At 47.8% G+C, this 24,390-nt stretch overlaps 1 pseudogene; it reads right to left on the reverse strand.

The window, feature by feature from the left end:
• Positions 1-497: 497 nt before the first annotated feature.
• Positions 498-24,390, reverse strand: part of LOC129327048 (zinc finger protein 208-like) — a 114,371-nt pseudogene continuing 90,478 nt past the window's right edge.

The raw sequence follows: 24,390 nt of genomic DNA on the forward strand, positions 1-24,390 counted from the left end.
ACTTTATTGTGGCATAAGCTTTCGAGAATCACAGTTCTCTTCATCAGATGCAGCTGACAAAGAGAACTGTGATTCTCGAAAGCTTATGCTACAATAAAGTTGGTTAGTTTTAAAGGTGCTACTGGACTCTTTTTGACCATAAACTTAGCGACCTAAATTCAGTAATATGGCAATAACCTCTTTCTTAACATGAACCTGAGGAATAACTGCTACAGAACAATAATTATGACTTACGACTCCCCCAAAGCTGTCTTAAGCTACAAATAATGATGAACCAACATGCTGGAAATACAATCAGCAAAAAATAATTTTAAAGAATCATTGGTCGTGGACCTGTACAGTGGAAAAGTAAGGTGATTTAATATTGGAAACAATTTAGAAGATAGCAAAAATGTTTCTAGATTTAGATATTTTAAGTAAGAAAAAGATTTTCCCTTTAATCTTTCAGGAGTAATATGATATAGCAAGGATTTTATATGCTAAATACTGGAGATCAGAAAAATAGAAAGACAAGAAGATAAAATACATCTTTTAGTTCATTGTTTCATTCTATGACAACTAAGAAAGGGCAACAATTGCTTTGAACAGAAAACTGTGGTTGTTGGATTCTGTGAGAACAGTACAAAGACATCCCAAACCCTTTCACCTCATAGTAAAAATGTAGTAAAGATTAAATGCCATTTTCTGGAAGCAAAAAAGATTTGATCTGAAAACGGATTGATGAATTCCTATAATCAAAGACTGAAGCTGTGGTGAATGGCCCGTTTTTGAGTGGAAGACTTTCACATTTCTGTATACACATTTAACAAAAGAGAAGTTGATTTATCTGGGGCCTCAATGCAATCTTGCAGTGCAGTCCTGAACACAGTTCCACCTTCCCAAGTCCATTTACTTCTATAGATCTAGAACGTGTAACTCTGTCTAAGACTGCACTTTTAATCTGTGATTTCATAACAAAGCAACCTGTGCCATGTTAACTTTAGTTTTTATTTTTTTGTATTTTTCCCTATTATTATTAATCCATCTACAATGTACAGTATGAGACAGATGAAAGTATAAGATGCTGACTGAGCTCTTCCATAGATCTTCCACAGTGGATTCTTTGATGTTTAGTGAGAGAGCCAGAGTTGCAGGTTTACGGTTGGACTAGGACCAGAAAGACACCAAGTTAAAATTCCTGCATGTCATGAAATTTACAGAGTGGTACATGGGCTAAGATTGTTGTGCGGATCAAATGGAGGAAAGGAGAACTATATAGGCCACCATGACTTCCTGGAAGGAAGGGTAGGATAAAAAACACCCAAGAAGCTTTGAGTGCTCACAGAATTTCTTCCCTAACAAGTCATTTATGTACTGAGTTCTTCACTGTTCTGCAAAGTCTGACATATAATCTCTTAGGACACAGTATTACACATTTTCTGTTGTCTCTGCCATGTGTATTTTCCGATGGACTGTAAAGTGAGCGCTCCACCTGAAGCTCTTTCCACATTCCAGACATTTATACGGTTTCTCTCCCGTATGGATTTTTTGGTGTGAAGTAAGGGCTCTGCTCCATCTGAAGCGCTTTCCACAATCCAAGCAATGAAAAGGCTTCTCCCCTGTGTGGATTCTTTCATGGGAATTAAGATGTGTGGTATTGTGGAAGCTTTTCCCACATACCAGGCATTTATACGGTTTCTCCCCTGTGTGAATTCTTTGATGGGATGTGAGGGCTGTGCTGGACCGGAAGCGCTTTCCACATTCCAGACAATGATACGGTTTCTCTTCTGTGTGAATTCTTTCATGGGAACTAAGGTGTGTGGTATTGCTGAAGCGCTTTCCACATTCCAGGCATTTATATGGCTTGTCACCTGAGTGAATTCTCTGATGCACAGTCAGGTGTGAGCTCTGATTGAAGCTCTTCCCACACTCTGAACACTTATACGGTTTCTCCCCTGTATGGATTCTTTGATGTGAGCGAAGGCTTGCATTATCACGGCAGCTCTTTCCACACTCCTGGCATTTATATGGCTTCTCCCCTGTGTGGATTCTTTGATGTCTGCTAAGAGTTGCACTATAAGCAAAGCTCTTTCCACACTCCGAACAGTTATATGGTTTCTCCCCAGCATGAGTTCTCTGATGTGATGTCAATTTTGTGCTCTCACTGAAACTTTTCCCACACTCTGAGCATTTATATGGTTTCTCTCCTGTGTGGATTCGCTGATGAGAGCTAAGGCTTGTGCTATCGCTGAAGCTTTTTCCGCACTCTAAGCATTGATATGGTTTCTCTCCTGTGTGAATTCTTTGATGTGTAGTAAGACTTGCACTATAAGCAAAGTTCTTTCCACACTCCAAACAGTGAAATGGTTTTTCACCTGTGTGGATTCTCTGGTGGGCGCTAAGACTGGTGCTATCACTGAAGCTCTTTCCACATTCCATGCATTTGTATGGTTTCTCACCCCTGTGGATTCTTTGATGTGTAGTAAGGGTTGTGCTCCGACTAAAGCTCTTTCCACACTCCAAACATGTATATGGTTTCTCTCCTGTGTGGATTCTTTGATGCAAAGTAAGACTTTTGCTATCACTGAAACTCTTTTCACATTCCTCACATTTATATGGTTTCTCTGCACTGTGGATTTTGCAGTGTGCATTCAGGTTTGATTTAGAACTGAAAGTTTTCCCACATACACGGCACTCATTCTTTCTCACTCCTTTGTGGTTGTCCTGTTCGACTGAGATACCATCTGTTTGCACACTATCACTGTGGCCAACGACGGTTTTAATATTCCAGTTTGGGGCTTGGCTTTCTTCTTGCTTCCTCGATTCCTCTTGATTCACAAGAGCCTCTTCCTCTTTTTCCTCTTTTATTCTTTCCAATGAAACCTTATGGGGTACTCTGCAATCTTCATTGATTTGTCTGTCAGCTGATGGGACAAACAAACACAGGTTAAAACTGCAATTGGGAAAAGGAGCTTTTGATCTAATTTGAATTAACTGTTGTGAAGAATTAAAAGAAATATGGTTCCCCAGCCTATTTGATTTTGATACCTTATTCATCATTGGACAGCTCTGGTAACCCTAGAGAGCAATCTTCATCTGGAGAACTGAAAAGTTTCCACAGGGTTGCAAAAGATCCCCTAGACAATGATCGCATCTGCTCCCCCACACACATTTACACCACACAGACCCAACTCAAACATTCTATGAAGACAGATCACATTACTAGCATCCAGTCCCATGAGCCCTTATGGTGATCAGGGGCACCTTAAAGGCTCCCACACTTCTGGTATTCTCAAACTCTGTGTGCTGAGCAGATCCTGTTCCACCTCTCTGAGAGTGCAACTAATGAGAGCTGATGGAATATTGGGGGAAAGTTGGGTCAGGGCTCTTGTTAAATAATAATAAATGCTCTTCTAGACAGATTAGTACCCCACTCAGAGCAGTGAACACTATCAGTGTTATTATTATTCCCACAATACAGCTGAGGAGGAGAGGCAGAGAAGAGGGGCTTGCCCAAGGCCGCCTGTTGAGCTCATAGTGGGATTTGAACCATCAGAATGCTGATTTGCAGCCCAACCATTTAACTACTATGCTAAAAGAGACAAGACAGGTGGCAAAGCTGTGACTACCTAACCCATCTGCGCCTCTGAATCTTAAGAGAGATTGCATTGAGTGGTAGTGTTGGAGGTCACACTATGTAAAACAGAATTGCTCAAGAGGGGTAGCCGTGTTAGTCTGTCTGTAGCAGCAGGAAAGAGCAAGAGTCCAGTAGCACCTATAAGACTAACAACATTTGTGGTAGGGTATGAGCTTTCGTGAGCCACAGCTCACTTCTTCAGAATTGCTCAGGAGGGCATTTGCATATACGTAATAGGGCTATGGGAGGGAAGGCAACATGGTATCTCATCAGACCTCAGAAATTAAGCAGGGCCAGTACGTGGATGGGGGACCTCCACAGAAGCCTCTGCAGAAGAAGGCAATGGCAAACCACCTCTGCTCCTTGCTTGCCTTGAAAAACTCTTACTGGGCTCCCCATAAAATGGCATATACATATGTAATAAAGCTATATTTTAATGTACTAGTTCGGGAAGGCACTTTTATAAAGGTGTACAATTTGGTGTGCAGAAGATCCCAGCTTCATCCCCTGGCACCTCTAGTTAAAAGGACCAGGTAGGAAGAGATGGGAAAGACCTCTTCCTGAAACCATAGAGAGCGGTTGCCACTCAGAGCAGACAAGACTAACTTTGATAGTCCAACTCAGCAGAAGACTATTTAGGGAGGGGCCGTGGCTCAGCGGCAGAGCATCTGCCTGGCATGTGGAAGCTTGCATGTTCAGTCCCCAGCGTCTCCAGTTAAAAGTTGATGGGCAAGTTATCCACCTAAGACACTGTCAGTCAGAGTGGACAAGACCTGGAAGACCAAGAATTGGACTTGGCAGAAGGAAGCTTCATGCATAAATGCACAACTGTGTAAGGTGTCACTGCAATTTAGGCCCTAAGTGGGTCCTAGGCTGGCATGAAGAGAAGATGACAGCATTTCTCTAACCACGGACTTGCCTCTTTTTAAAGAACCCCACCCCACCCAAATCCCACATATCACTAATGGTAACAGGAGCAAGAACTGGCTCGGTCTCTTCTTCACCTGCAAAACTGTTTTACGTTTCCAGTGAGGAAAGAAAGGAGAGGAAAAAAGACTCCCACATAAAATCTTTTTCTCCTGTAGGGCCTGGCCAAAGAGAACTCGTCAGCTCCTAGGCTAGGAAACTGGGAAAGAAGAAGAATATAGAAGGAATATCATGTTCTCCTGTATCCAACAGCAAGTGGCTGATTATGCAAGCCGGGCATCTTCCCAAATGGGATTTTGTACTTTAAAATATGGTAGCAGCCAAGGGGCAGGCCTCTAACACACGTCCAGGCCGTGGGGCTCAGTCATGCATTTCCATGATGGAATTCTCATGGGGGGAAATATCCCTCAAAGCCGTTCCTACCATCATTATTTCCCAAATAATTTTTTTTAACTTATTTACTTCATTTGCACTCTGCCATTCCCCCAACACAATGGGGGACACAATGTAACTTACATCATTTCCTTCTCCTCCATTTTATCCTCACAACAACCCTCTGAGGTAATTCAGGCTGAAATTGGCCCAAGGTCACTCAGCAAGTTTTCATGGCAGAGCTGGGTCTCAAAACTTAGGCTGACAGGCTAAATTCTACACCCCGCTGACTCTCACAAAGGCAACGAGGAAGCCTTACCCAGAGAGGCCATGTTCCCATAATCTTCCAGCTTGACTTCCCTGCGGAGGGCTGTTGTGGGATTTGACAAAGAAGTTACTCCCTCTTGGAAATACAGGGCCTCCTCCTTGAAGACCACCGGGCACTGAAAGAAGACAGACAAGTTATCACCTCGCAGCGTTCTTTCTTCTCCCCTTAAAACATACACACTTTTGCTCACAATCTAAACAGGGAAATTAAGGTGAGGAAACCGGGAATTTCCGTGAAGGACCAAAGCTTCATTTCTGTTGGGGGGGGGGAGGATTGTCCCATTAATACGCAACATTCAAGTATTAATAGCATTAGTTTATTTTAGCACACTGACACACCCCTCAAAGAATGTTGCACTAATCTGCCTTGATGAGGGAAAATACGGGCATCCAATAAATAATCATAAGTAATCACAAGACCTATCTTCTAGAAGACTCCAGTCACTCCCCTAAATGTTATTCCTGCTGGTAGCAAAGAAAGCGGGCTTGGGGACACTCATCTCTTGCGTACAACTTGTGTACAAGAATTCTGTCCCTCTTCCCTCACAGCACAGTGCCTCTGAGCATATACAGTTCTCCTTTTCCAGGGGAAAATAGCCTTTGGCAACTGGACCTCTGGGCAGAGAGCCCCTGAGTATGCACAGAGTGTTTTTTTTCATTGTAAAGGGAATGCTTCCTCATTTATTGAGTGGAATCCAGGTTCCTGTATCTCAACATCATCTTGGTCACTTTAAAGCAGCCGTGTGGACAAAGAAAAAGTTGAGAAGAGGCCTGGGGTTAGGATGGAGTCTGGGGGCACCTTAGAGAATAACAACATTTATCCCAGCACAAGCTTTGGTGAGTCGGAGATCACTCCATTGGATGTGCATCCACCACAAACAGAAATGTGGCTGCGATGTTTGAACACAGCTGTAGAGTTGCTTCTATCTGAAATGCTGTCCCAGACTGGCATCTCGTAGAGGCTTCCATCTCTGAATCCTGCCAAGGCACTCAGGCGACATCATGAAGCAAATAAGGGACGTGGCTACTCAGACAAGGGTGCGTGTGATTCTAGGACCCGTTTTTTCAAAGGGGGGCAGGGCTTTCCAAAAATTTTGAGCCTGCTAGAACCTTTGGCATTCTGACACAGGATGGTGGGTGCAGCCATAAAATGGCCGCTGCAGGAGGTGAAACAAAATGTCAGGGAATATGGTTATGCATAAATCTAATAGTAACTCTTCATTTCAGGCAGAAGCTTTGTTTAACAGGATGTCTTTGAAACTGAACATCCTGTTTGAAAATATTTCCTTTTGTATACACGCTGCTTACCTTCAATCCCTCGGTGAAGATCTTTGTGCTGTGTGCAATATTTTTTAAAAAATCTGTTCAGACAATCAGATCTCCAATGACCAATCAGAAGGCCTTTTGGGCAGAAGTGCCCTCTGGCTCCACCCACTTTCTAAAAATACTTAGAGGGTGTGGGGAAGGATGTTGGAGGGTGCCATGGCAATAAGGCATCACAGTCAAACAAGAGGTGGTCCATTGACAATATATAACCACATCCCAATCTTCGCTTCTGATGAGAACAACTACAGACTTCTTGGGCATATAAGAGGGTAGTTTGGGCATCTTTCAGCATCAGAAGCCAAAAGAAAGAGATTTCCTTTTAAGAACCCAGATAAAAGAGGAGGCAGGTAAGATGCTACTTGCTGAAGCTCGGTTACCCTACCTGAGCAGGTTGCATAGTCGCAGTTTCCACTCCACCCACAAGAAAAATGAGCAGGAATGAGACACCAATGTTATTTCACTGCCTGCAAAGGAGAAAAGGGTAACAGGACGATTTTTCTTTCTCCAGACACAGCATTTTGTACCAATTTTCCCGCCTCTTCCTAGTTGGTTCAAGGTGCAAGTTCTCATTGAGACATGCTCTGCAGCACAGGTCTTTCAACCTTTCTAGACCTAGCAGCCACCTTTATCCCCCAGCAGCAGCAAGGAAACCATTCCACAGGGAGGACGTGGCAGGAAGTCACGAGACTTCACAGTCACATGACAGGAAGAGGAGGAACCAGATTCTCCTGTGCTAGAAGGGAATGCTCTCCACCACTGAGTGACCTCACTTTGCCCTCCTGTCACTCTCCTCTGTATGCATGCAAAGAGAGACAAGAGCCACGAGGTCCCGATCCATAGGCTGAAGACTACTGCTGTCATGACACGGCCTACACTGCTGTGATTTCCCCTCTCCTCTCCCTTCCTTCTATCCTTCTGCTCCGGTCTGATGTCTATCCAGTCACTCCCACCACACCTGGAAACATCTGCTCAAAACTTGCTTCTACGAGGCCTTTCCTGAAGAAAGAGCCACACCTTTCTTCAGCCTTTTCAACCTCATGTCAAGCTTCCAACTGTGTTTTTACAGAGCCCAGTTCCTAAGGCTGAAACTTCACAGCACGCATTATGATCGACCAGGACGTAGAGCAAAACGTTTTCGTTTTTGAAAGGTCAGAGTCAAAGGTTTCGCTCTCCGAGGCAGATTGGACACCCATGAATACGTAAAGATGCCTAATCCTGAATCGGTCCATCAAAGTCATTGTTTGTCTATTCAAGCCTGGAAGTTGGTCTCGAGGATTCCAGTAGAGGCCTGTCATGCCACTCACTACTTCATCCTTTTAAACTGGAGATGCTGGGGGGGGGGGTTTGAACCTGGAACCTTCTGTATGCAAAGAAGATGTTCAACCACTGAACTGCAGCGCCTATCCCTTTAAATTACAAACAGCAGCCCATAAATTTCAGGAACTGTATGAGAAGGTCGACAAAATGTACAAAGAGGAAAGGTAGTGGTGTGGCTAGATGAGATCATAACCAGGGCTTTTTTTCTGGGAAAAGAGGTGGTGGAACTCAGAGGGTTGCCCTCGGAGAAAATGGTCACATGGCTGGTGCCCCCGCCCCCTGATCTCCAGACAGAGGAGAGTTTAGATTGCCAAGGGGAATCTAAGAGAGGGGATCTCCAGACAGAGGAGAGTTTAGACAGGCAATCTAAGCTCCCCTCTGTCTGGAGATCAGGGGGCGGGGCCACCAGCCATGTGACCATTTTCAAGAGGTTCCGGAACTCCGTTCCCCTGCATTCCTGCTGAAAAAAAGCCCTGATCATAACAATGGAACTTCCTTGAAGAGAGCCGCCAATAAAAGCAGCAGAAATAGGATAGAGCTGAGTGCTCAAAGGTGGCAGCATGAAAGGCTCAGGTTCTGTGCAATGTAAACACAGAAGTTTCTGCAAAACCGAACTTTTTGACCTCTCCCTCCCATTGCAGCTTGTCACTCCCACCCTAAATCCTACCCCCTGGTCAGTCACTTCTACCCTCTTCTGGAGGTGCAAGGGTCTTCCATCAGTGGAAAAAATCTTTGCCAAGCTAATAAGAAATACGCTATTTATTTGAGCAGGTAGCCCTGATTTGATGGGATTTGTATTCAAGAGCCTGGGAACATGTCTATAGGGAAACATTTTCCTAGAGGAGAAAAGAGTCCTACTGTCTTTGAGGAGAGACCTTGGGAAAGTCTCAGGAAGGAACAGCAGCGTGGACAGACAGCTGACCCGAGGCACTCAAAAGGAGGTAGGGGCTTTTGTAATGCTTTCCTGGCCCACCCCATAATTCGACAAAAGTGTGGTGGTGTCTTAAAGACCAATGACATTTATTCTAGTGTGAGCTTAAGTGAGACAGACCTCTCTTCCTCAGATACAATGGGAGCAAAGAAAACAATTCACCTCATTTTAAGAAAGTTCCAGAAAGGGGTAAATGGTTTACTTTCTTTCTTGAATCTGTGGCAGTGACCTCTGATATGTGAAAGCTCATACTGGAATAAATGTTGTTACTTTTAAGGCACCAGTGGACCTCTGTTTTATTGTGCTATGGTTAGCTGACACACCCCTCTGGAACCATCTACAATTCACCTTTCATAATGGGGCAGGGACTTTTCAGTTTTCCCTTTTTGCGGAGGTTACTCAATCAAGCATCATGTTTTTCAATGGTTAAACATAACAACAACATTATTATCATTGTTATTATTAACAGCATTGAGCCTCATGGAGCATAGAGGTAAGCTGCAGTACTGCAGCCCAAGCTCTGCTCATGACCCGAGTTCAATCCTGGCGGAAGCCAGGTTCAAGTAACTTTCATCCTTCTGAGGTCAGTAAAATGAGTACCCAGTTACCTGGGGGTAAAGTGTAGATGACTGGGGAAGGCAATGGCAAACCACCCCGTAACAAAAAGTCTGCCAAGAAAACATCGTGATGTGACATCCAGCCATGGGTCAGTAATGACTTGGTGCTTGCACAGGGGACTAACTTTACCTTTTACCTATTATTAACAGCAATAATGGAAGTCCCTTCAAGAGAAATGAATTTATTACGACTATGCTTACCTTCACTACTGTGGCAAATCGAGGTGAACTCTTATGGAAAGTCTGCCTGAAGGCCCTGGTCGTGTTTCAAAACAGCCCCTGTGCATCCCCGCTGGAGTGGTCCTTTCTCTGCCTTGAAAATCAGGGGGCCTGGAGATCTGGAATTACAAATGATCTTCAGATGAGAGAAGTCAATTCTGGAGAAATCAGCTCTTTTAGTGGGTGGGCTCTATGGTGTTATACCTAAGGGAACTCCCTCCCCTCTGAAACCCCACCCTCCCCAGATTCCACCTCCAAACCTCCAGGAATTTCCCTCCCTGAGTTGGCATGCCTACTCTTCAGGCAAGGTAAGGAAAAGCAGCACAGCTATTCCTGCTCCCCAAACAACACTGCATGAAAATACACGCCCTCCACCCCTCTCCAGAGGCTACAGGGAACACAAGTCTTGCAATCAAAGAAAGAAGGTGCCACTGCTGGAACACCTATAAGGGAATTTGGGATTGTCCCCCCAACATTCTCCCTCTCCAAAACTAGGAAATAGTCCTATGTCATTTTGCTCCTTTAGCCCTTTGCTTGCCTTCTTTGACGCATCACTGCCCAGCTTTCTCATCCGACCCGACTTCACCTTCCCAGCTGTGCGGAAAAGGAAATCTCTTTCATTGATTACCATAGAGACGAGGGAACGAGACGGGCGGGGGGCGGGGGGAGAAAGAGTTTGCACACACGCGCCCATATACACTCAGCCCTGTCTTCCGGTTACCGTTCGAAAAGCAGCCGCATGCGTGGAGAAATCCCAAGACAAAAGCCATTCGAAGCAACACAAAAGCTTGCTTGGGCGTGCTTCTGCGTTCTCGAAAACGCTTCCTCCGTCTGGATGGGAAGAGGCCAGGAGGGCCCCCGAGCTTCTGGCATTCTGCAAAGTATGCAAAACAGAGGGCTTTTCTAAAAGCAACAGGGTTGCCAAGTCTGGCTTGGGAAATTCCTGGGGGTTTGTGGTGGTGCCTGGGGAGGGCAGTTCGAGAAGGGGCGGGAACTGCTCAGCGGGGATGCGATGCCAGAGAGACCACTCTCGGAAGCTGCCATTATCTCCAAGGGAATTGATTCCTTGTAGCGATGAGACACAATTCCTGCAGAACTCCAGGTCCCACCTAGAGGTTGTAATGGAAACGTCCAAAAACCAGTGGGAGAACACTTCAATCTACCAGGACATTCCACCAAAGACTTAAAAGTCGCTGTGGTTCAACAGAAACCCTTCAAAAACAAAATCCAACGGGAGGCTGCTGAATTGGAATTCATATGCAAATTTGACTCTGTCAAGCTGGGACTGAATAGAGACTATGAATGGTTATCACATTATCACAGGTAACAGATTTCCTTTACAGAGGCGTGGTCTGGGGGAGCCCAGAGACGCCTGGTGTGGGCTTTGTTTGTCAATTATCTCAGTCTGAGTGCGTGTGGGCTTTCGGGGACCACAGTTCTCTTTGTCAGATGCAGCTGGCAGGGAGAGCTGTGGTTATCGAGGGCTTATACTACATAGGAATTGTATACCTTCACTGTGGCAAACTGACTCCACACCAAAAGGAGATGTTTACATTTACAAGCAAAGGAATGTTTTGATTGCCTTCACACTAATTGCATCCTGTCTTCTTGTGATATATGTCCCGTTCTTTCCCCTCCCCTCCTCTTCTGTATTTGACCAGTTCGGATCAGGCATCTGATGAAGAGAACTTGATTCTCGAAAGCTTATGCTACAATAAAATAAAATTGGTTAGTCTTAAAGGTGCTACTGGACTCTTTTTGATTTTGCTACTACAGACTAACACGGCTAACTCCTCTGGATCAATAGTCTAGAAAGGTGTTTATGAAGGGTCTATGGACTATATCAATGTGTAAAGGATGTATTTATTATCTGCTTGCTGCATATATTATTCTGCTCACACTCCCTTCTTTTCTCTTGATGTAATACCATCTTTCTACAGTATATCTAATGATGGAATATCATTTTTCTGCACTGTGCCTAGATTCTGACACATGTCTAATAGTCTATTATTGTTTCCGATTACTGTAATCTTAGTCTTAATACTTTGTTTCATCCTGTTGAGTGACATTGTGTAATCGGCCTGGAGTCTCAGTGAGAAAGGCAGACAGGAAACACAGTAAAATAAGAAGCTGTGCGATGTAGTGGTTACGGTGTTGGACTAGGTTCTGGGAGGCTCAGGTTCAAATCCCTGCTCTGCCATGGGAGCTTGCGAGGTGACCTTGGGCCAGCTACTCTCAGCCTGACCTACCCCACAGGGTTGTTGTGATGCTAAAATGCAGGAGAGGATAAACTGCTTTGAGCCTCCACTGGGAAGGAAGGTGGGATATAAATGAAGCAATTTTTGAAGAAAAAACCCCCCTGTTTTTTAAAGTTTCAGGGCCTGATTTTCAGGAGCTGATCTGCATCTTGTGCAGGGTGCCAAACAGATTAAATTCCATAAAGTGATGCCAGCTACCACAGTTCCCTACACCCTCAGCCTTCTACAGGAAGAAAGGAGGCTGGCAGCCCTCAGTATGAGATTAGCAGTACCATCCTAGGCAGAGTTACACTCTTCTAAGTCCGCTGAACCCAATGGGCACAGAAAGGTTCGGCTCTACTTCGGATTGCATGGCAGGTGTATCTCTGAGACCTAAGGAAATGCACAGGGCCCTTCCAAGCAGAGGGGAAATGAGGCAGTCGCTGTGCTGGGGATTCATTTTAGATTTGTAGGGAAAGATTACCAGGGTCTCCAAGTGGAAGCCTTTCATGGCTGAGAGGATGGACTAGGTAAAGAATCAATGAAAGCTAAGCTGGACAGCCCTTTAGTGATTCAAAATCTCCCCGGCATTCGAAACAGCTTGTGGGCAAGAGATCCTTAGATCTGAGCTGGAAATGCACACATACCAGCTTGCCAGAGATTTCTGGAGGACGCAGAAGTCTGCACATGGTTTTACCTCTTTTCAGTTGGCCATAATAAGACGATGGGTTTTGGTTTTGCTTTCCACCTGTGCCCTGCACATTTGTTGCAGAAACACAATGCCCAGTGGTGGTCTCTGCTGTGTCCCCACCTGTTTCTTTCCACTGACCACTTGGGTGGGGAGCCAAAAGCTTCCCTGAGATGCCAGGGCACTTTGGAAGGTTCACTCTTTTTTAAAAAAAATAACAGAAAGGTGAGGGATAAATAAATAAATGATTACAACTTTCTTTATTATTTTGCAAAGCCTAGTCTGATGCAGAGCTCTGGTGAACTCAGAATCTGACACTGTTATCTGTCATTTAAATGGTACTAATACAAGGGATTATGTTATTTTGGGAGGGGGGAGATTTACAGTTATAGTGCAACCAGCAACAAAGCCCATTGTGGGAAAAAATACAATGGATTCTAGAAAGGAGAGGGTGGGCAGGCAGGCATTGCCTCCTGCTCTTCACCTGATCCTGGCTGGATGAAGGTGAGAGGGGTGGCCATTGCTGCCTGCTCTGCAACTGATCCCAGACAGGTGAAGGGGGGTGGGCCTTGCTTCCTAATCTGTGCTTGATCCTGGTCAGGTGAAAGGGGCAGGCATTGCCTCCTGCTCCGCTCCTGATCCCAGCTGGGTGAAGGTGGAGGTGGGCATTGCCACTTAATGTGCACCCCAATTGCCACCGAGTGAAGGCAAGGGGTGGCAAGAGGGCATTGCTGCCTCCTTGCCCTCATCACTGCCGGGTAAAGGCAGGGGAGTGAGGGGCTGGCTGCCTTGCTGGGCTTCCCACCACGGCATGCTCTCTGTAGGTGCCCCAGGATACAAGGTGAGTTGTCAGCAATACAGCTTGCCTTTGATAAAATAGAATTCTTTCTGTCATCTGTATATTACACACATTTACAGAGAAAAAGTACAGTAATAGATGCAAGACAGATTTGAATGTGCCCCAAAGGGGGAGAAAGAAGCTGCTTTCTGCATCCCATTAAGTTATGTTCTAAGGCTCCACAAGTTGGGTTGCCATCTCCAGCTGGGGAAATTCCTGGATACTTGGGTGTGGAACCTGGGAAGGGTGGAGTTTAGAGAGGGGAGCGGTCTCAGCAGGAATGTGATGCCACAGAGCCTGTCCCCCCCCCCCCCCCATTTTCTCCAGGGGATCAGATTTCTTGCAGTCTGGAGATCTGTCGTAATTCTGGGAGAACTCCAGGACCCAGCTGGAGGTTGGCAGCCCTGCCAACTTGGGATGCTCTGTACCTATTATCTACACAAGAGGCAAAATCCTAAAGGAAAGCGGGCAAGCTATGCCTGCATACGAGACAGCACTAGGAAGAACCAATTGGAGAGCTGCTCAGAGGACAACGAACCAATCAGAAGAAGTTTCTAAGTCGCATTCTCCATGATGCGAAGAGAAATTTTGGAGGGAAAATCTTGAGAGAAGAGAGAGTTTGGCTCTCATTTTGGTCTCCATCTTGGTCTGTAATTTTATACACCACCCCCAATTATGCTTTTCCATTAACTCAAAAAAAGAAACAAACCCCAACCCTGCCTTTCTCTGTAGTAAATATATTTCCTTACATGGCTGGAATTTAATTTCTTCCCCTCCACAGAGGAGATCCATGCACATGGGATTCCTGCTGGCTTGGGCATGCATGGTTTGTCTTCACAACTAGTCAAGGCCACTAGTCCACTTTGTTCACTGTCCAATATCTAGTTACTCGTTCTTACCCTGACTGCTTTTCCAGTCCCCCAGATGTAGGAAAGATGCATCTCTTGAGTTTCTGAAGCCGGGGCCAAATGGAACATGGACTGCAGGCAGAAGGCTTTTGATTTTAAGTATGGTATCTGTTAGGCATCTTTCTGTACCAGATTAGTACATAATCCTGAGCAAGGTTAATTCTTCATAGGTGGGAAATCAGCCAGCAAAGCTTGTAGCATGCTTTGGACTGGGTTGTATGGCCTGAGTTGTGATGGGCTGGGTTCTTTTTTTTTTAATGGACTTGGCACCAGGGCATTATAAAGCAATCAACTATGCTGAACTTGGCCATTTAGCATTTCTTGGCAGGGAGATAAACCTAAAGAAGGCCAAGACTAAGCCTACAGGAGCTAGCCCAAAAATTTACAACCAAGACTTAAATTTCATCCTTTGGCTTTTGTATTTTAAAGACCATATGTTCTAATGATTGCTGCCGCAAAACTTCATCCTAAACTCTTCAGAGTTTCTCATACTTTTTGCCATCACCACAACCAAAAGCTAACTAACGCTAATCTACCTTCTCCCCAGTTTCTCCCCAATTTCTCATTATTTCACTATTGCTTTGAAAAGCTCCATTTGTGTAAACTTGTGAAGCAGTTTCATGTGCACAAGATTAGAGATAGATAGATAGATAGATAGATAGATAGATAGATAGATAGATAGATAGATAGATAGATAGATAGATAGATAGATATGTTACCAGAACTGCTCTTTTATTATAATGGGGAATTAGCTGCAGCAGTCTGTAACTATTAATATTAAGCGAGGATCATAACCTATGTTTACGGAGGTCCCGATCCCAGACACTCTAGTGAAAAAGAGGCAGACAAGGAGTAAGGTCCAAACACGTGTATTGAGTGTAGCGTAAGCCTAGCTTGCACAATCATACAAAGAACATACAAGGTCTAAGAAACATAGAGTATGAAATACAGAGACGTTCGCATTAGCTGGTTCCCAACGATGATAGGGGGAATACTCACTTATCCTGGAGCGAAGCAGAGACGCAGCAGCGAGGGTGGCCCAATGCCAGCACTGGAACCACAGACGGACAGCAAGGAGGTCTGGATAGGGAATGGCCGAGGCACCGAGTGGTCTGGGAGACCAGCTTAAATACCCCAAAACGTACCCTGGGGCTGGTGCTGTACTTGGTGGTTCTCACAGATTAAAACAAAGGGTCTAATGGGCTACTGAATGGCTTGGATGGGCCACTTTGGTAATCAGATTGTGATAAGTGACACCTCAGGAAGAGGGGACAAAAGAGGGAGGGGGAAATCCAAGTGGGCTGAAAGGATGTTCCAGCGGACAGGGCTTGTCCTGATGTCATCAACTTTGGAATGCGGAGGTTTCTTTGAGATGCATTCTTTAAGTGCTTGGGATGGTCGGCACTTAGTTCCTTCTCCGGGGCGGCTCCTAAGATATGCAGAGCGGGGCGAGGTACTCTCGCTGCGGACGTGGTGTGCCCGCTTCACCGAAATGGCTTCTCAAAGCAGTCTTCTTCCCAGGGTCTTCTGGCTGCCTGAGAACATGGATGCCGGCTGGGCATAGCTGGGGCTGGATAGCAGGCTGCCCGGTAGCGAGGGCAAGCTCGGCGACCGGCTCGCGGGAGGCTCCAGACGGGAACTGACCAGGGAGCGCCTAGCCAGGCTCGCTGGAGGTTTCCCCGGCTGGCGCCCGGCTGCTAGCAGCGGCTTGGGCCCATATGAGGCAGGCTTCCATGGAGGCAGGGGGAACAACACTTTAAAACACAGTCCAAAGCAGGGAACAGGCACGGTCCGTGGCAGATGGCAATGCAGGCACGGGGAACACAGTCCAAACACACACTGGGAATTCCAGATACAGGTCAGGGCAGGGCTGCCCAGGAAGAGAGTCCTTTGTGCAGTTACCCAAACATGGAGTCAGTAAACTACACAGTCTATTGCAGCAGCAAGGTAATTGACACGCAGACAGGAAACTGACACGTGTATCAGAACACACACGTGCAAAGCAATCTTTGTGCAGCAGTGAAACAGCAACGCAGGAAACTTTAGCACAGTTCATGGCAGGCTTCAAAGCAGGGGAGGGGGCCTACTTGGCAACAATTCCCCCCCTCGGAGACCCCGGGACGTCAGGCGCGCGGGTCTCCGAACTTGGCTTCAAAGGCGAGGTGGTTGGCAATGTCCGGTGGTCGAGCTTCGAGCGAAAGAGGAGTGGGAAGGGAAGGAGGGGGAGGCGTCCCTCAAAAATTTAGTTTGGAGAACCACCTAACCGAATAAGTGCAATTTAGATCAGCCAATGGGCTGCAGGTCTCTGGGTTCACACCAGGGGGTGTGCTAAGTGCAATCGTCAGAATAAATAGTAATAATTCATAAGTAATAGTAATTCATAGTGATATGAGCAGCAATGAGCAATTCATGCATATAAATAGCAATAATTCATATTTGTGTACATTGATTAATTCATGATTGAAGGTAATTCATACGGAATTCATGATGGGTTAAAAGCACTAAAAACCAGGAGCAATTAATATACATGGATCAATTCATGGATAGTTAAAATCATAAATAGACACATAGGATTAAAAGCAGGGACAATTAAAAGCAATTCATACAGGGTAAAGTGGAATGTGCAAGCATGGCATAATTCATCAAGGGTAGAGTAATTCATAAATGGCTAAAATCATAAATACATATATGTGATTAAAAGCAATAGTTCATGAAGTCAAAAGCAGCAAGAATAAAAGCAAGTGCGTGGAAACAATTCATGAGGGGTAGGCGGCGGAAGGGCTCATGGGGGCAGAAAAATACACTCTGCAATTAAAAACCAAATCAATATGGCTGGATTAAAATCAAATTCATAGACTAGAACTGCCTCGGCGGAGGGAGTCAGGTTAAAAAGGCAATTCAAAAGGTTAAAATCAAATTCATAGGGATAAAGTTCATGGGCGCACTTGCAGTAGATAGAGGGAGGGACTAGTTCGGGGCTAAATTCAAGGGAGTAAAATTCATAAAAGTAATGGAAAGAAATTCATAAAACCATAGAGCAACAAAGATCACAGACGGCTCAGTCCGCAGTACAGCTGCTAGACTGGGTTGCATATTTACAGGAGCAAGCAAACTTAGTCCATGTGTTCCAAAACACACTTCCACCCCCCCTTGCTGTCTGCGTCAATCCGCAGAGCAGGGTCGGCAGGCGGCGAGAAGGGCTTCAGGCACACAGTTCTAGTCCTCATGGAAGTGGCGCTGCTGGCGGTCGTTCGTAGGCAGGCCGTGGGCTGGGAGGCAGAGAAACACGTCCCCCCCTAGTCCACAAGAGGGCCTCGGAGCGGTGTCCGGCAGCAAAGCGTCCATGGGGCTGGTTCAGGATCCGTACACATGATCATAACAACACAAGCAATAAAACCAACAAAGGCTAAAACGGGGCGCCAAGAACAACCCTTAAGGCAGAAGAAGGTCGGGGCTATAGTGATCCAAGCGGTAAGACAGCTGGAGTTGCTGGAGCTGTCGGCGGCTCCAACAGCCCAAATAAAGTAGTGAGGCACATAACAAAACTTGAAAGGCCAAAATCACAACGATCGGGTGCAGAGCCAAATTGTAAATTCCAGTGGCAGTGGGGCTCCAACCAAAGAGGGTCTCCCACCACGAGTGCTCGCCGGTGGTCTTAATCCGCTGGACAAGATCCAAAATCTCTTTCCCGTTGTGGGACACAACCAAAGCAGTGGTGTCCCTGTCCCTCTGGATGCTCTGGAGGGTGCGGTGGAGCTGCGGGTGGGCCAGGAGCTCGTGGATTAGCTCCAGACCGATGCCAAGGGAGACAGGCTTCACATGTCGATAGATGGAGGGTGCCACCAGGATCTCTTCTTGGGTCCAGACCGGTACCGTGTAGGTGGAGTCGCAGGCTGCTACCGAAGACAGGTTGCAAAAGCAGCGGTTGACTCCCGGGATCACGGGCTTGAGCTGGAACGAGTTCAGGATCACAAAATCGCAGGCCGTTCGCACGCAGGCACATCCTTTCCCAATGTAGACCACAGCGGAGCTGTTCTCCCGGACGACCTCAAAGGAGCACTCGTTGAGGGCGTCGACTTGCGGGGCTACACAGGGGTGATGTGGTGCAAAGGCTTGGTCTTGGCAAATGAAGCCGGTCTGGTCTCGATGCTGGCACCCTTGGAGGCTGACGAGCTGCCATCCGGTCGGGGTGAAGCGGGCCCAATGGTCGGGGTGACTGGCGTAGAGAACCTCGGTGTCGCTAACTTGGAGTCCCAGAGGCACGACTGGATACACATGGAATGACTCATGCGCACTGGCCGTTAATAAAAATAATTTAAGCTCCTGGGTGGTCGGTGAGAATGAGGAATTTACAAGAGACCACCAGGATTCAAGCTCCAGTTCTATAGGTGACAATTTGGGCGTAATCAATCTTTTAATTTCCAGGGGCAAGTGCCCGTCCGTGGCTTGCCGAATTAGCCCCATGGCCACAGCCTGATTTAATTGTTGGGCTTGCATACATGCCATGGCTATTGACACGTTGCGTTCAAAAGACTGTGTCCCTTTGAGCAGCAGAGAAAAATCTCTTTCAATTTGACTCTCCCAGTTAACTAAAATGGAGCTGATCTCGTGTTGCCCATTCGAAATGGAATTTAGGGACTGCACCACCGGTTTACCTAAGTCGGAGATGCTAGTCGTGACATGGGCAAACTTATTAGCGAGAGTCTCAATATTGACCGAATCCATGATTGCTAAGCCTCCGGCTGCAGGAGCAGTCCAGTCGGCAATGCTTCGTCTGGCACGCGAGAGAGAGGGGGAGGGATCGATCCACAGTTGTAGCCATGCATTCCAACCCTTGCTACCGGCCTCCAGATAGGGAGCGCACTGTGGCAGCCTCTGGGTTACATTTAGTTCAGCTAAGTCTATGCGGATCTCTTTTAAAGACATTTGCGGGCGGACTAGAACTCTCTCTCGAATGTCAGTTTTCAAAACATGGGAGCCCACTATATGCGTGCCGCCTTGGCTTAATTGTTCATTGCTAGCAATCAAAGGGTCAATTTGGATGGTGTGGGTCTCCTGGGTCCGGATCAGCAGGGAATAATTGCCTGGTTCATGAGTCAAATTTACAAAGAGCAGCCCAAGCCGGTGAAATTTCTCTACTAGGGGCTTAGTTTGGCATTCGGGCGTCTGTTGAACCAGTATCCAATCGGGTGGGCCATGTTTGGCTAGGTCTTCCTCCTTTACAATCCAGGTCAGGTTCTCCCAGCGCTCTATAGCAAAGGAGAGGACTGCGCCTGAAGGGGGCATGATAGTGACTGATGCAGACTCAGTGGTAGTAGTGCCTAGTAGGATGGTCATTCTAAAGGGGTCTCCTGCCTTCCATACTGCGGCCGACACTAAAATAACTTCACAGTATGGTCCGAAAGCCTCAGTGACAAATGGCGAGGTTTCGACATTGGCAGGGGTGGTATATTTGTCTACCACCGGGACTGCGGTGGGGGCTGGCCTGATACGGGGAAGAAACATACAAGGGATCGGGGCAAGTGGTGAAACTGTATCGGTAGGCGAGTAGCATACTAATTCTTGGGACATGGTTTTTACTCCCACACATAAAATAACAAGCTCTGGGGGCCGGATCCACTGCTCTTCACAACTGCGGAAGTTTGTGCGCTCCATAGGGGTGGTCATATTACTCTGCTGCACAACCTTGCAGACCATCATTTCATTTCTTGCTATTGTATTGATACATCTCCAGTGGGGGTAGGGCATTAATTTGGACGGGCGTCCCTCTATTAGGGTGCCTGCCAGCACGAGCAAACACAGCGTGGCCAGGTGCCTCATCTCCTGGCCTTCCTTTCCTTTTGTGGTGAAAATATCCTGGGGAGACCTGCGGATATAAGTACAGGCTCCCTGAGTTTCTTGCAGCAAAAATAAATGAAGTGAAGCAGGGAAAAAGGGAGGGCGTTTTTCTGCCAGCACTGTATGTTAAGCGGGGTTCGAACGAGAAGTCCCGGAGCACTAAGCGAGCCTTCCAGCTTGTTGCTCTGGGGAACTCCTGTGCGGGGGCTTCTTCCTATAGCATGTATATTTCAGAGGGGACGTCTTTGCGCCGGGCAAGGGTCGGCTGTACGTTAGGCGGGATTATGCAAACTCGCCCCAGGGGTCCCTGGGTGCCTAGACTATGTGGCCTTCAGGTGCCCCTTGCTCGGTGGCGGGCTGTTTTTATTTTGCGGGCTGAGAGCTATCGGTCCGGCTCGGCCTGGCCTTGCCGTTTTAAAAAGAAAAAACTAGAGAGCGGTTTCCATTAACTATAAGGGTTGCTGCAGACGGGGGCCCTCGTTTTAATTTTTCAAAAATAGGCCTTCGTCATATGTTTGCAGGACAACCAATTTTTGGGGGGGAACTCCCTCGGGAGGCCCCATTTTCTGGTTTAAAAAAAAAGGTACACCGGGCAAAAAGAAAAATGCACTGAGCACAAAAAGAAAAATACACTGAGCAAGAAGCATACGGGTGTGGGGTACTTTCGGGTTGCCCTCACTTGGAAGGCCTGGCAGGGCTTCATTATAACTTCAATATGTCTCCCCCCCTTCTTTTCCCTTGTACGGTACGGGCAAGGGAAAAGATTTCGGTACGTGGGGCGAGCGGCTGCTGGCGGAAAGGGCCGAAGTGGAGCCGAGGGCGCTCGGCGGCGTTTATCGAAAAGCGGCGGAGGCGGCCGAGATCTGCCGGCGCCACTGGGTCTGGGTTATTCGGGGGTCATCTTGGCGCAGGGGATCCTGGCTATGTAAATGAGGCACGCTGCCCCTTGTGCGTGGCGAACGCACCCCAATAACATATTCCAGAGGGCACATATTTACAGAATACTGGCGGGTCTTTTACTTTTGCACTAAAGCGTACTGGGTGGTGGCGCCGTATAGCAACTCACCATGACGAATATGAACATTAGTAAAAGAGGGATGTTGGGCTATCTGGGGGTCCTTTTCCAGGGGAGGCACGGCCCTCAAAGCCAAAGCCGACCATCATGCGAAAGCGTGGGTCTGGCAGGTGAGACCCCGAATCTACGTAGATGCGGGATCTTCATCAGCACGGCGGGTGAAATGTTTTCAAATACAGAGATCACCTTTATTGGTGTGTCTCCAATATTGGAAATGCATTCACTCTTGGGCTAAAGCCTCTCCAAACACTTTCACACACAGCAAATCTCTTTTGCCTGTGCAATTTTTTCCCGAACATGCGGCTTACAATCCAATTAAGAATCACCCTCGGTGGTGGTCCTATTTGGCTTTGGTTGCCGTGTCTTCCCCAAGGGTCCCAACTGTGGGGCCCGCCTAATGAAGTTAAAGAATAGAATTGGAAAAACTTTGGACATTCACACCTATATCTACGTATTCTACTGTTTCTTTTATACTAAGGCTACAAAGGTCTGGTCTAAGGGAACACAGGGTATCTCTGGCCCAGGGTGAAGGGATATCTGGCGAATCACTGGGCAGAGGGGGGCTGGGCTGGTGGCGGCTCCCCCAGGATCATACACAGGAGGGGCAGTTTGCAGCGGCTTCCCTTTCCATTCTTTTAACTGAGAGGCGTGAAAGTATTTTAACCAAGTGCCTCCTGTCTTTCTCTGGATAGCTACCTGATAGACAGCTGGGGAGACTCTTTTCGTGATGGGGACTGGGCCCTGCCATTTGGCTGCTAGTGAATGCGCCTTTTGCGAGAACTTCCTGTACAGAACGAGCTGTCCTTCCTCCCACTGCCTGGGGTTCCTGACCCATCCTAATTTGCGGTCCATCTCTTTCTGAGCGGTGCCCAACTTCTGGGCCACTTGCATGTGGACGGCGTGTATAGATGAGAGCAGGTCTTGAACCCAAGCGTCATTAATCACTACGGGCTGCATATCAGAAGGGAGCTGCGTATCTAGCCAGAAGGCTTCCGGGAGCTGCATTCTTCGCCCTGTCATTACCATATGGGGGGTGAGCCCGTGAACTGCGGTGGTGCCTCTGATGGCCATCAGGATTATGGGGAGTTTTTCATCCCAGTCTCTCCCGGAGGAGCGAACCATTTTGCGGAGAGCCTCCTTGAGGGTCTGGTTGGTTCTTTCTATGGCGCCCGAGGCTTGAGGGTGGCCGGCTATGTGGAACCGCTGCTGGATGCCCAGTGCTTTACAAAGCTCCTGTGTAACTTCTCCGATAAAGTGTGAGCCTAAATCGGAGTCCATGACTCGCACAATGCCCCATCTTGAAAAGACATTGTTGAACAGTAGTTTGGCCGTGGTGGCTGCATTGTTGCGCTTGCACGGAAACGCTTCGACCCATTTGCTAAAGGGGTCTATGACAGTGAGGCAGTAGCGATTGCCACGAGCAGTGGGGGGAAGGGGGCCGATAAAGTCAATCTGTATGCGAGCCCAGGGTCCGTCAATTCTCTGATGCTGGAGGGGGGCCCTAGGTCCGGTGGGGTCTGCATTGACCATAGCGCAGGACAGACAGTTGTCTACCCATTGCGCTACTTCGGTGCGCATGCCAGGCCACCAACCAACCTCTTTTACCCTTTCCAGAGTCAGATCCTTGCCTCGGTGTCCCTGCTCGTGGACAAACTGAATTAAGTCAGCCCTAACTTCCAATGGCACTACCCAATGGCGTTCGCCGGCTGCATCCACTGCCCAAACTATGCCTTCCTCTTCTCTGATCATGAGTCTCCCTGTCTGATCCCTTCCTGCGGCTAGGAGGTCAGTTATTTCTGGGTCTGATTGCTGCAGTTGTGCTAGGTCTAGTGTTCCCGTAGTTCCCCGAGCCTGGCTGCGGGCTTGTGCGCGAGTGGTGACAGGGTGTAAGGGGCAATCGGTGGCTGGTTCCGGTAGGGGAGCATTTTCAGTGGCGGCTGCCTTGGCTGCGAGGTCTGCCTGGTCATTCCAATAAGCGGTCTCTGAGTTAGTCTTCTGGTGTCCCTTGACATGGGTAACCTGCGTTGGGCCTGAGCGGGACTGAAGGAGTGCTGCTACTTGCTGCCATAGCTGTAGGTGGGCTACGGGTTTCCCATCGCTAGCTCTCCACCCCTGATTCTGCCATACCGGGAGCCAGACCGTGGCGGCTTTGGCCGTCCAATCCGAGTCTGTGTAAATGGCAAGCGGGCTTTCTGGGGGCTCAAACTCAAGCACTGCCAGAAGCGCTTGCACCTCAGCCGCTTGGCTGGAATGGGGGCGGGCTGGACCTTTGAGAGTATGGGCGTCACTCACTCGCACGGCGCCGTAGCCTGTCCGAGGAGAGCCTCCAACGTGAAAGGAGGAGCCGTCACAGAACCAGCATGTGAAGCCGTTCTGTCGGGCTTCCTCTAGCGGGACTCCCCAAGTGACTGGCCAGACAACCTGCGGTGGCGGGTCCAGGGGGCACTCGTGCTCGGTCCCGGTTACCAATAGGCCATAGGGGGCTGGAGGCTCGGTGGTCTCCTTTTTAAATTCCACTCCGCGGTTAACTAGGGCCAGGGTCCACTGCGCTATGCGGGCGTTTGAGACTTGTCCATCTTGTATTTTTCCCGACAGGATATATTTGAGAGGCGTGTGAGTGGTTTGAACTATTGTACGTGAACCTCCTATGATAAATTCCCAATGGGTCAGACTCCAAACTAGAGCAAGGCAAGTCTTTTCGCATGGGCTGAACTTGGTCTCTACTGCGGTTAGGTTGCGAGAGGCATAGGCTACTACTCTAGCGGTCCCCGCTTGCTGCTGGGTGAGCGTGGCTCCTATGCTCTTGTCTGCTACTGCCAGCTGAATAAAGAATGGCTGAGTTACATCTGGATGGGCTAGGGCCGGGGCCGCGGCCAGGCTACGCTTTAGCTCGGCTAAGGCTGTCTGTTGCTCCGGTCCCCACTCCCAGGGAGTGTTCTTCTTGAGGAGAGCATAAAGGGGGCGAGCTTTGTCTGCAAAGGACTCAATGAAGTCTCGGGAAAAGTTAAAAGTTCCTAGAAGGGCTCTGAGGGAGGGGACATCGGTGGGTGCAGGCAGCTTGGAAATGACCTCCATTCGCTGGGCGTCCGGGGTGCGACCCTCGGGTCCCAGGGTCAGACCCAGGTACTTGACGCTGGTCTGAACCAATTGGGCC

Source organism: Eublepharis macularius, chromosome 4 (genome assembly GCF_028583425.1).
Source record: "Eublepharis macularius isolate TG4126 chromosome 4, MPM_Emac_v1.0, whole genome shotgun sequence".
NCBI lineage: Eukaryota > Metazoa > Chordata > Lepidosauria > Squamata > Eublepharidae > Eublepharis > Eublepharis macularius.